This window comes from Acyrthosiphon pisum, chromosome X (genome assembly GCF_005508785.2).
Source record: "Acyrthosiphon pisum isolate AL4f chromosome X, pea_aphid_22Mar2018_4r6ur, whole genome shotgun sequence".
Lineage (NCBI taxonomy): Eukaryota > Metazoa > Arthropoda > Insecta > Hemiptera > Aphididae > Acyrthosiphon > Acyrthosiphon pisum.
Window position 1 is genome coordinate 35,600,804 of NC_042493.1, and position 12,544 is coordinate 35,613,347.

Here is a 12,544-nt window from a genome sequence, read left to right on the forward strand (position 1 = left end):
TCGTGTGCGGTGTTACCGCAGATGGCCACATACGGAACGCGGATGACCGAGTTTTGTCTCGCGGAGGGGTTGCTAGTGTGTTCAACCTAGGATTGGCTTATGTCAATTCCTTGATGTTGGAAACATTGAGTCGGCTTGTGGACTTGGTGGAGAAATTGCAGACGGCCAACTTACACAATCGTGTAATTTTATTGCGTGTTTATCTTACTGGTGTAGGTGAGGTTAATGTTTTAATTATGTTTTTGCTGTTGTAGTTGCTAGCGAGCGTTTATGACGCCGAGTTGATGCTCCAGTTCTTGGCGTTTGGTGAGTCGCGGCACCTGGACGACATTAGAGTTTGTGTCCTCTTCCCGTGTCGCCAATTAGCCCCCGGGTGCAGGCAGAAGATTCGGCGGGACGACGATGGATTCGTCCGGTAACCTAACCTCACTGACCAGAAATTTCAACCGGCTACTGCTGTGTGAAATTTTCGGTCACGTACCAGTTGGTCCGTTCGTAAGGGTCATACTGGCCGACATTTTTTTGCCGGTCACTGTCGACTTTTTGTGTTGCCCAGCCGAAGAAGTAAGTTTTTGCTAACATTTTTATACTCTTAATATAATATTTTATGTTTTTGCAGGCAGCAGAATGATGGCTGACTACCTCTGTCATACTGGTGAACGTCGAATGCGGAATGAGTGCACCTGCATTATCCACTACGGCGTTCACCATAAAGCGGCTGGTAATCGAGTTCGGTCGGCGTAGTGTCGGTGCGTTGGGTAGTCTATCGATATCCGGCACAGTGAGCTACGCGACCGTACTCGATGCATTTGTGCGTCCTAATGTGTACAGGCTGGCCATCGAATAGTCATTAAACAATTTCATAGTATGTATTTAATTTGTATTTGTATGGTTCTCTTTTTCATGTTCTAGTTCTTCAAATAAAAAATGGATTCATGGTACAATTGCTACATTAACAAGTCTCCCAATATAGTATACAATATACTGGTGGCGCAGTGGTCAAACGATGCATCCGGACACTGACCGATGGCGGTGTTGATTCTCGCGTTGCCACGCCTACAGCCATCAGTTCGTATTTTTGTCATACCCTCAGTAAAGAAATTTCATAAAAAATCACAAGTCCGAAAATATTATCTCCATATAGAAAATTCGTTCGGCACGAATTCCGATCTCAACCTACCTCCAAGGTTGACGCCCAAATTAGACTATTAGTGAAAAAAGAATTTATAATAATTAGGAAAAATTTGAAAAAAAAAGAAATGCCTACGTGCACTACCAACGCACATGTGATCAAGTATTATACATCATAAGTTAACAGCTCACGTTAGTTGTCGACGATGAACTAATTTGACGCACTCACCGGCATCGTGTTCGAGGTCCATTTGCTTGTCGTTCGGGCGTCTCATTCTGATCAGTCGGTCACGTGACTAAATATTTTTGTGATACCTTCAGTAAAGAAGTTTCACTTCAATAACGATTTTAGTTGTTTTGTTGTAATTTATAATATTAATTCAACATAGAAGCTTTTATAAAGGTTACATCAGTAACTATAATCAATATAAATTAAATTAATCTATTAAGTTATATGGGTTAATGTTTAGCTTCTATCAACAACAGAAGAGTGAGATGTTATTGTAGAACAATTTGTTTCTTTTTCGAATTGCTCTCATTACATTGGTGCTATCGATGGCAAGCATATTAATTTTATATCTCCTCGTTTAAGTGGAGATATACCTCGTTTATACTATAGAAACTATAAAGGTACACATAGCATTATTCAGCTTGCTTAAGTTGATGCTAATTACAAATTTATTTGGATGAATGTAGGCGCTAATGGAAGAACTCATGATAAAAAAGGTACTTAAAAGAATCTTTAAAATTACATAGCCTTAACCGTCCTTCTCCTAGACCACTACCAGGAAGTCAAATAGTTACTCCCTATGTGATTATTTCAGACGAAGCATTTCCTTTGGGAACAAATTAACAAAGTAACAGAGAATTGCTAACTATATGCTTATCCGAGCTCGGAGAGTCGCGGAAAATGGTTTTGGGTTATTGTCCAACAAATTTAGAATTTTGCTGGTAAAAATACATTTATCTCCCCCTAAAGTTGAATTGATAACAAGAACTTGCTGTGTATTACACAATTCCATTAGAAATAGATTTTCTGTACTTGAAGTAATGAATAATGAAGAAACACAAAACATATGTCAGATGAGATCCATTAACATCAATCAAGGTGGCAATAGATCCACCAACACAGCTTATAACATACGTGATAAATTTTAAAAATAATTCTGGGTTTCGATACTTTTTCTGGGTGTTTTATGTTTTTGTATACTTTATTTGAACAAACAATCTATACACATTTTGTATAATATGTATAAGTGATTATTAGGGTTCGGATTTTTATGCAAAAATTATTGTTAAATATGCAAAAAAAAATTATTGTGTCAAAAAAACCAAGTATTTAAAAAAAATTTAAAAAAGAGTGAAATATTTAGTGAAAAAAAAATACAATTTAAATATAATTTTTTAATATGCGTATATAGTATAAAAATGGGTATTAATTATTGAATGAGTACCAACATGCTTTTAAATTACTAAAACGTATGAGATGCAATGATAAAAAACAGTCTTTCTCTCTTCCCCATTTCGGCACACTTACTTTTATTTTATTAATATATCCATTCTATAACATACATGCTTTATAATGATTTAAATAGTGAACTCGGTTAAATAGATTTTGTCGATCAAATTTAGATTTGATTCCACTATAAACGTGATTGACTTGGTCATCTGTTATGACAACAAGAAACACACTACGTTTACTGGAACTTTTTCGTCTAAATCATCTAGGACGAAAAATTGTCCTATATCTTGGACTCTTGTTGATGGGTTGATCCATAAGGAATGTGATGATTATTACTTCGACTTCAAGGATATGAAAGTAGATAGAGGAAAGGTTGTATTTGATGTTGAAATTTGTAACAAAACATGGATATTATGTCTATCTCAAGGATTACTAGTATCAAAACCAAACATAGTGGGGTTTGTCATGTCCTTGAAAACTCGTAATACAGGATTCATTAATTATGAATTCGATCTACCTACCTCCCAACATGAGGAAATTAAAACAGGTCTCAAAAAGGTTAGACCAAATGATAGATGTGAATTATTGAAACAGACAGAGGCCTGGAAACATTGAATCCATAATTTAAGAATGGAGTTCATCAATCTTTAAGATCAAGGACAAAGAAGTTCTCCACGCAACCCAACTTTTTGAGCTTGTAAATTATACAAAGCCGACAGACCTATATTTTGCGAAGAGTGTCCATCTTGTGGAGCATTGCATTTGAAACACGGATCGTTGACATGAGAATGTTTCTACATTCGGGAATAATACTGGAGGATTTCTGAATCTGGCGTGTTCGAATGTGAAGGACTTGAGAATGGCAGTCAATATCAAGTCATCTATCAAAATCACTATGGACCTATTGTAGAATTTTACCAATTAATAGCAGTAGTTTTAAACTGTTTCGTCTTTAATAATAAATTAAAATAAATTTATTAGTAATATTGACAAATGTTCAGATGCTCCGGCCGGCCCATATAATATATTATTATGCTACGGGGCACTAGCACACTTAGCCAGTCCACCCCTGTTCATTGAAACAACTTATTTACTTATACGTTTAAATGGAATTTTTATTATGATGCAATCAATTGTATTGTTGAAAATATTGATAAAATTGAAGATGTTAGAATTGTGTTAGTTTTCAAAAGACTTAATATTGTGATTGGATTTTTGAAAGAGTATTGCAAAGTAATTATTATTTTTACTTAGAAATATACATTTCTGTAGACTGTAGATAACTTTATTATCTGCTGGTTTTACTATTTTAGGTTATATAGTTTAAGGCTATATCAAAAGCATTAGACGTAATACAGGAAGATAAGTCTGTTTGTCTGGAATTTCTACTCCCAAAAATTAAAGTACCTTTTATTTAACCCCTTTTTCAATGCAAAAATAAGAGGTTTTCAGAGGACAATACTGTTTAGTACGTTTAAAGATTTGTGAACTACTTTAATTGTTGGGAGTAGAATTCCCAGACAAACAGACTTATCTCCCTGTATTACGTCTAATGCATCTGATATAGGTTTCAAAACCAACAGATAATAAAGTTATCTACAGTCATAATTTATGATGCTTTAATTATTATTGTACACATTGGGTTTTTAATCTTACTAATGTTGACATCAAATTATCATATTTAAATAATAGTGATATGTAATATTGAGGTACCTATATTTTATTATTACTAGTTACGACTATTCAATATTACAATTTCCGAATCCGAACATAATTAGAAAATATTAATATGTTCAAGACAAGTCTAATAAACGGAAAAAAATTACCAATTTATTTGACCAAATTAATAATAAAAAGAATGACACAGTATAGAAAAGTAAATTTTTTGGATTTATTAGTTAGTGTGTATTATGTAGATGTATTCTGATTAGGTAGTTGATTATAGTCTGACTGGATACAATTTTACTATGTACAAAATATAAATTGTTTATTCTATATTTGTGTTGTTATATTCATATTTTAATTGTATAATAAAAAAATTACATTTAATGCAAACGATTTTAATTAAAATCTTAAAATTATCTAGTGGTGAACTATTTAAAAAATCTATGCGCTACATACATACATACGCTAAATACATTCACTGTAACTACAAAGTTCTACTCGGGTATAATATAAAAAAATGAAACTAATGTAGATATCAATAAAATGTAATACTTATTCATTAAATAGTATATTTTTTCAAATATTTAATAATTTTATACTACAATTAATAACCAATTTATATTAACCATTATGTAGATAAGTACCTAAAGTACCTGATTAGTAGGTAGGTTATCAATATAAATTATGAATCCTTATTATTTTGAAAATTCACCAAGGAGATGTCATTGATTTAGGGTGAGGGGTGTGAAGGGGCAAATACCCCGACGGTTTATATTGATACTAAAAATATTTTGCACCTAGTGAGCTATTTCTCTGTGGACTGATATCGATAATCAAAAATATATCGTTTTTTACATCACTAGAAATTATACACAAGGAGATAGCTTCAAACAGTAATAGTGAATCACTAATTCAAAATGATATTAACAGAGTGCGTACAAATTTGAATGCTGCTAAATTAAGAACAATTCCCAAGTAACCTTATCTTGAAGAACTCCACAAAAGTGTCAGTGAATATTTGTTGATAACTAATCTCGGAGAAAATATTATTTATGAAAATGATTCTATCAACAATATAATGACATTTGCATGCATGCAGAACTTGGAATAAAGCCATAACGTCGTTATTTGTCGACGGAACATTAAAAAGTTTTCCTAAGCAATTTAACCAATTAATTTCTTTTTTTTATGAAGGTACAAAAAAATATTCATGTTCCTGACATATTCGGTCTACTCCTGAACAAACACTTACATTGTTGCATTAAATGTCGCATAATATCTAACGGTTGGGACGGTTTTCGTTGATTTCGAAACATTTATTCATAACTTCATTGCCACAGCAAGTTACAATTAGGATTCCATCATCATTATATCAGTCATGGTGTTGAAAAATTCAACAGTTTGGCCTCTCCAATGAATTTAAACATAATGCTTCAGAAATTAGAAAACTTCTGAAACTATTTTTTGGACTGCCCTTAAGACATGAGACTATTTTCATAATGATTTGATTGCCATAAAACCTTGCTGCCCAAAGTTGAATCAGTTCATTGACGTTCATGATACATATACACAGTACGTACATAATATACGTGTATGCATTGATTATATTTACTCGATCCGTCACAGACAAAGGTTGAGAAAATAATAAACATTGCTGACCGGTGGCGCCGAAGTCCATGGTGACGTCGGGCCACGGCCATATTTTATTTACTTCACAACTTTAATATGAGCATGAGTATATTTAAGCCGTGATTATGAATAAATGTATATTAGGGTACCTATACATTAAACAATTAAGATATTGAGGCCGGGAAGTTATAAAATTGCCCGACCACATTTTAAAAATTTCAGCGCCACTGTTGCTGACACCGCTCCCGAACGTGCACAATCGTCGGCCGGTCGCCGACTGCGAGTATTAGAAGGCATGGCTTAAACGACGCGTGCCTGCGCATCGCGAAAACAGCGCGTTCTCTCGGCTGTTATAAACGTTACGCTTTAAGTGAAGCATCCTTTTAATAGCATTTATTATAAAGTTATAAAACAAAATATAGTTTCCTATTTTTTTGGATGTTTAGTTCATCAATAACCTCCTCTGGCATGATTTGTATCGACCGGTGACGTGCCAATAAAGCCAACCCATTAAGTCGGTTCTAATAAACAAAATATATAATAACTAATTTATAATTAATTATATTTCAATATTAAATAGGAAAATTGATATAATATTTACTTCTGTCATGCTATTTCTTAGGTAAGATTTAATCCTCTTTAAACTGGAAAAACTTTGTTTAGGTGTAGCAGTTGACACAGACAAAGTACAAATGAAATAGTAAATGAATATTTGGATAAAAGTCTTTATCACAAACATCTAATGCGTGTAACCCAGAATTGAATATAATTGTTTCAGTCACTAACTTTACTCTCCACATCTTTAACTTAGTGATGCTACCTAGAGTGACAATGTTGGTCAATTGTAGATGAATAAAACTCAACAAGCTTTTGAAAAGCCACAATATCTTCCATTTCTATCCTAAACGATTCTGATTTGAAAATGCAATTATAACCTATAAAATAAATTATGTGAAATAGGTACTAAATTGCAAATTCTAAAAAAAGTGTGTACATATTAAATACAATATATTATACATATAATATATTTACATTCAAATATATCTTTATGATTAATAAATCGTTCAGTCAGTTGCATTATATAGTAATCGACATACAGTAAAAATACTGTATCACAATAATAATGTTCAATAGAACAATCCAGAAGATTTGGATTATCTCTCAAGGTTTGTTTTGAAATGACTCTCTTTAAATTCAATACCAACATTATCATAAAATATTTTGAAATTCGAACACAATGAAATTATTTTTAAAATAATTTACTTCAATATTTTATAGATTTGACTAAATTCGGTTTTGTAATTGTCTCTAATGACTTTCAGAGTGACTACTACATTTTAAACTATATCTATATATATTTTTTAATCTATTTATACTTTTTGTAACTGCTTACATAGTGGAAGACAAAAAAATAGAAACTGGAAAAAAAATTTAAATTAAAACACTATATTAAGTAGGTTAATTTTATGGTAAAAAAATTGAAACATTTATAATTACCTTAAGTATGTTATAAAATGAAATTATAAATTCTGGATCTTCTATCTTAGAATGTTTAAGCATAGAGGCGTCTGCTGGATCTTTCCAATCGGATATTGGCCAATGCTTTAAGAACGAATGGAAAGAGCTCAGAGAAATCGTTCACCGTATCATATCGTTGTACCCAACGGGTAGCACATCGTCGCTTAAATTGTTTTACTTCGGGATCGTGGTCTGAATTTTCAATCTAATTTAGAAGAATTTCAATTCCTGATTGGTCTAATACCAATTACCACTAGCTGTTAATACAGCTAAGTTTATTGAATGTGCTGAACAATGGACATAAACTGCTTTCAGATATTTTAACTTAACAATACTTTGTACACCTCTAAATTTCCCAGACATATTACTGGCCCCGTCATAGGCCTATCCATGCAGATAACTACAATCAATCCCACATTTGCTTAAGCCTATAAAACAAAATTGTATTAAACACTTAATACTGGAAAAAGGATAAGAACTAAGTGGCTTATACAAATAGTTATTATTTAATACCATAGGCGTGCGCAGACATTGCTTGCAAGTGGTGCTTTCTTATTTTACCATATTTACCAATATTTTTGCTATCATCCAAAATATTTTTCTATACAAAATATTGGAAAAGCTTGGCATGACTTCACTTAAAATAATTTTTTTTAACAAATTATACTTTATTTTTACTTTCTTGATTTTTAATCAAGTAAGTATGGCAATAAAAAAGAAAAAAGTCTAAATTTTGAAAACCTTAAGGATTTGTTTTAAATAGGAAAATAATAAAAATATAACTCAGTAATGATGGGTAGGTGGGTAATTTAGCTAGCTTTAATATAAAATATTAATGAGAAAGATTTGATATCACACCTAATCAGTTGAATCCATAAAAGCGTCGGCGAGAATAATATGTCTGTGAAGTTGGCCCCCCCATTATGTTTTAATAAAACCGCGATAATTGTAAGTTCAAAAGCTCAATTTTTAAGTAATTTTAAGTTGACTTTTCGAATTTGTAAGTTAATCAGTTCGAATTAATTGCCGAAATTAACTTGGGGGGCCAACTTTCTTAATTCTATTTTTGAAATTTTCTCCTAAGCTCTGATAGATAGAAAGTTGGTTGATAACTCATTAAAAAGGGATTATCAAGTAGATACAAAATGTGGAATTAAATTGTTTTTAAAAAAATTATTTAATTTTTCACAGTTGTAAAAGAGTTATTTTTCGCTAGATTATCATTTAGCGAGGTAGATTTCCGAAGCCGGTGAATGGGTTTTGTTGTTTGGGGTCTTGTTAGATTCAAATTGGCTAGGAGAAGTGCAATGAAGATTTTCAGAACTTTATCTCCAATCATCACTACAAACCTATAAAGCTGAAAAACATAAAAAAACGCCCAATAAAATTTCCAATGAAGTGCCTCCTGCCTTAATAATCTAAAATCTTAAACTAAGTCGTATGGTTTCAGACGGCCTAAGTGCACTACCGCAAGTAGTGCACTTGCATATCCTGCACCACCCGCGCGCAAGCCTATGTTTAAGACTATAGACCACGAACTACTACATAGGACTGGACACTCCGGGCAGGGGGAGGGTGGGACACCGGTCACAAAGTTGTACGGGTATGTACGTTTGCGACTGTGATGCTATCTAGTGACGTACTAGATTTACTACATTTCGAATTTTACTTTTATAAACATAATATTTATATATATATAGACTTATGAAATATGAAAAATTTATGAATATGTAATTAAATATGTAATTTATAATTACTTATTATATTACCATGAGAATGAGACAATACTCAAGTATGTCTAATCAAAAGCAAGTTAGAAATCACGCAAAAAAAAAAACTTTCCAAATTGGTAGCAACATAGTAACTAGTAATACGCATTCATTTATTTAGAAATAATAGTGAATATAAAAAGTTTGTCGTTGATTTGAATTTTTGTATTTTTGATCGTTTTTCAATTATCACTAGTGACTAGTCACGACTTATCACATAAAATAATTTACAACAGCACAGTATAAAAAAATGCCACCAGAGAGCAGCTACATAGCGAACGTACGACCACCGTACAACTTTGCAGCCACCTTATTTTATACAGTGTCCAGTCCTATGTAGTAGTTCGTGCTATAGACACCGTGCAGGAAGACAACTAGCGCTCTGGGGAGACAACTCGCGTACTACTTGATAGCGCTGATTTTACGCGCAATATTCGGCCCATTCATAAAATCGTCGACAACCCCAAGGTTTTGAAGGTTTTAGTAATTTTTAATAAGTCCCAGTGAGAAATTAAATTTGTAGTCTGCAAATATATAACTCACACTCCACACAGGCATATTATGATTATATTTAATTTGTAGTAGGACAGTATAGGTACTACCTAAATTTAACAAGCAAAGAATTATTTTTGTTGGCAGTATTATTGTATTAACTATAAAATATTCAAAAAAAGTAAAACTTCAAACTTCTTCAATATATTAACTATGGGTACCTATCAGTAATAACAATATAAATTATAGTATTGAACCATAGACATACTAATAGGACATATAATTAATATATTTAAATGTCTATGTATTGAACAATAATAAACATGTCATAAATAGAACATAATATTAGCTAAAATGACAACATTTATTATTATACTTGTTATATTTTAGATTCTGAGTGAAACGTTGAATGTATTAATTTTACAATGATGTATGTTTTTTTTTTTTATTTTTTGTTAATTTTTTATTTTTAATTTTTTTTGTGTCTGTCATCGCCTTTTAGGACAATAAAAGTGCTTGGTTTTTTTTCAACAGTATTTTTTCTGATAGGAAAGTGAATCATCTAGTTGGTAGGGGGGGGGGGGGGTCAAAAGTAAAGTTTTTACTGTACTTATCAAAAGCACCGTGATAAACAAAAGAATAATTTTCGAAAAAAATCGATTTTGGTTTTTTGTGTAAATCTTAAACAAATGACCGTAGGTACATAAAATTTTGACTGAATGTTTATATTAGCATTTTCTATACACCATAACATTTTCCCAATTTGACTCTTTTTGAGCTGTTTACGGACATTGTCAGTTTTCAACTTTTTTAGTTTTTTTTTTTTCTATAAATATCAATAAAGTTTTATCTGTTGTGCCAAAAAGTTTAAACATTTAATACAATTTTTTTTTTTTAATACCATAGATTATTATATAATATGTCTTATACTTAGACTCACCATAGAAACGAATAAAAAATTATAATATTTTAACATTAATTCAACTTACATGTTAAAATAAATAATAACAAAATATAAAATATCCAGACTGACAAACCGTCTCCGCTTAAAATCATTTTTCTTATACAATGATATTATATCATTGAATTCAATTTTAATAGCATCCCATTATACAGTGACCCACTGTACAGCAGAGCGACATCCACTTACCCACTTTATTTGGATGTCTTTTTGGCTTATTTCCAACCAGTGGCGTATTTAGGAATTTTGATAGGGGGGGGATGAAATATATAATAATAGGTACACTCAATAAATACGAATATAATATACATTTTTAAAATCCAATAAATAATAGGTCGATTCACTCTAGTATCAAAACTAACAGCTCACTATTGAGAATAGTGAACGACAATTTCCTATGTCGTGCGTGCAGTGCAAGACAGAAACAACACACGCGGGTGTAGCGTCCTCTTATAAGGGTCCGTATTAAAATAGTTAAACTAATATTAAACCGCGGAATTCAACTGGTAAAATTTAAACTATGATTGTAAAACGGACCCTAAGTCGGTTATAATAAACAAAGTATATAATAATTACTATTTGTAACGAGACAGAATGGACTATGTTAAAATTCTTATGATAGCGTATGAACACGCTATCGACGCGCCGCCCGTAGACCACTTCGGAACTATCACACATAATTTCGTACGCAGCAGGCGCAAATAAGACACACTAGATGTCGCAGTACTAGCGGACCGTTTTGAACGACGCGTACTTGCGACAGTTCAGGATAGAAAAACGAAACTTACAAGTAAGTTTCGTCACACTACTAGTAAGGAAATATCCCCGGATGCACCCCTTTGAAGCACGAGACCACCCGCGGACGTAGAACCATCAAAAGTCAACCGAATGTTAGCCACCAAAGTCTATGATCTCAAAACCAACCGTCAGCGTAGCAGGTTGTAAATAGACCCCGGTGAGCCGGCAAAATCTATCTAGCTCTCAGTTCGCAGTCGTATCTGGTGTTTACCGATATTAATCGGAAGCACAAACAGTGTGACTTGCCGTTATTCTCCGCCGCTCTTTCTTGCCGCTGGTGTTTACCGTATCCACGGAAGCACATACAGTCCGGGCAAGAAAAGTCACTCATTTCGCCGCTCTTTCTTGCCGCTGGTGTTTACCGATATTAATCGGAAGCACATACAGTCCGGGCAAGAAAAGTCGATCACTCCGCCGCCGCGCTCTCTTGTCGCTGGTGTTTACCGATATTAATCGGAAGCACATACAGTCCGGGCAAGAAAAGTCGATCACTCCGCCGCCGCTCTTTCTTGCCGCTGGTGTTTACCGATATTAATCGGAAGCACATTGGCGATTCCAATCGAAGTAACTGAACTCTAGCGGTATTGATAAGAACTAACGAAATGTAGGCTAATGATGAAATGATAATATCATTTTATATACAAACTAGCTCTAAGTGTAACTCGGGGCCCGTTGGACTCGCTGAAAGTGGATACTGATTTTGGAGACAATGTCGTTGGAATTATAAAAGTCACGACAGTAAAGTTGTAAGACGAAAATGTAGGATTTGTGATAAGCCATAAGGATTAGTGATATGGAATTGGAGATAAGGCTTGACGTTTTTACGGGAATGTTTAAAAGTTAGAGCGTCTAGCAATTCCGTCACAAACGTTGTAAATGGATAGGCTGGATACGATCTCCTGTGTTGTTAAAAAGTGTAGAGTCGATTGGTGTATTCGATTATCTAGCTATTAGTCATAAAATCACATAGATTGGCAATCGAATCGCAGACATAATGAGAAGCGTATATCACCAGGTATGCAATCCACCTACGGTGGATTGCCGACCACGTTGGTAGCGTAGGTAACTGAAGAACGGAAAATATAGTTAGACCCTCGGGCCCCCCGTGTTAGTTGTAAG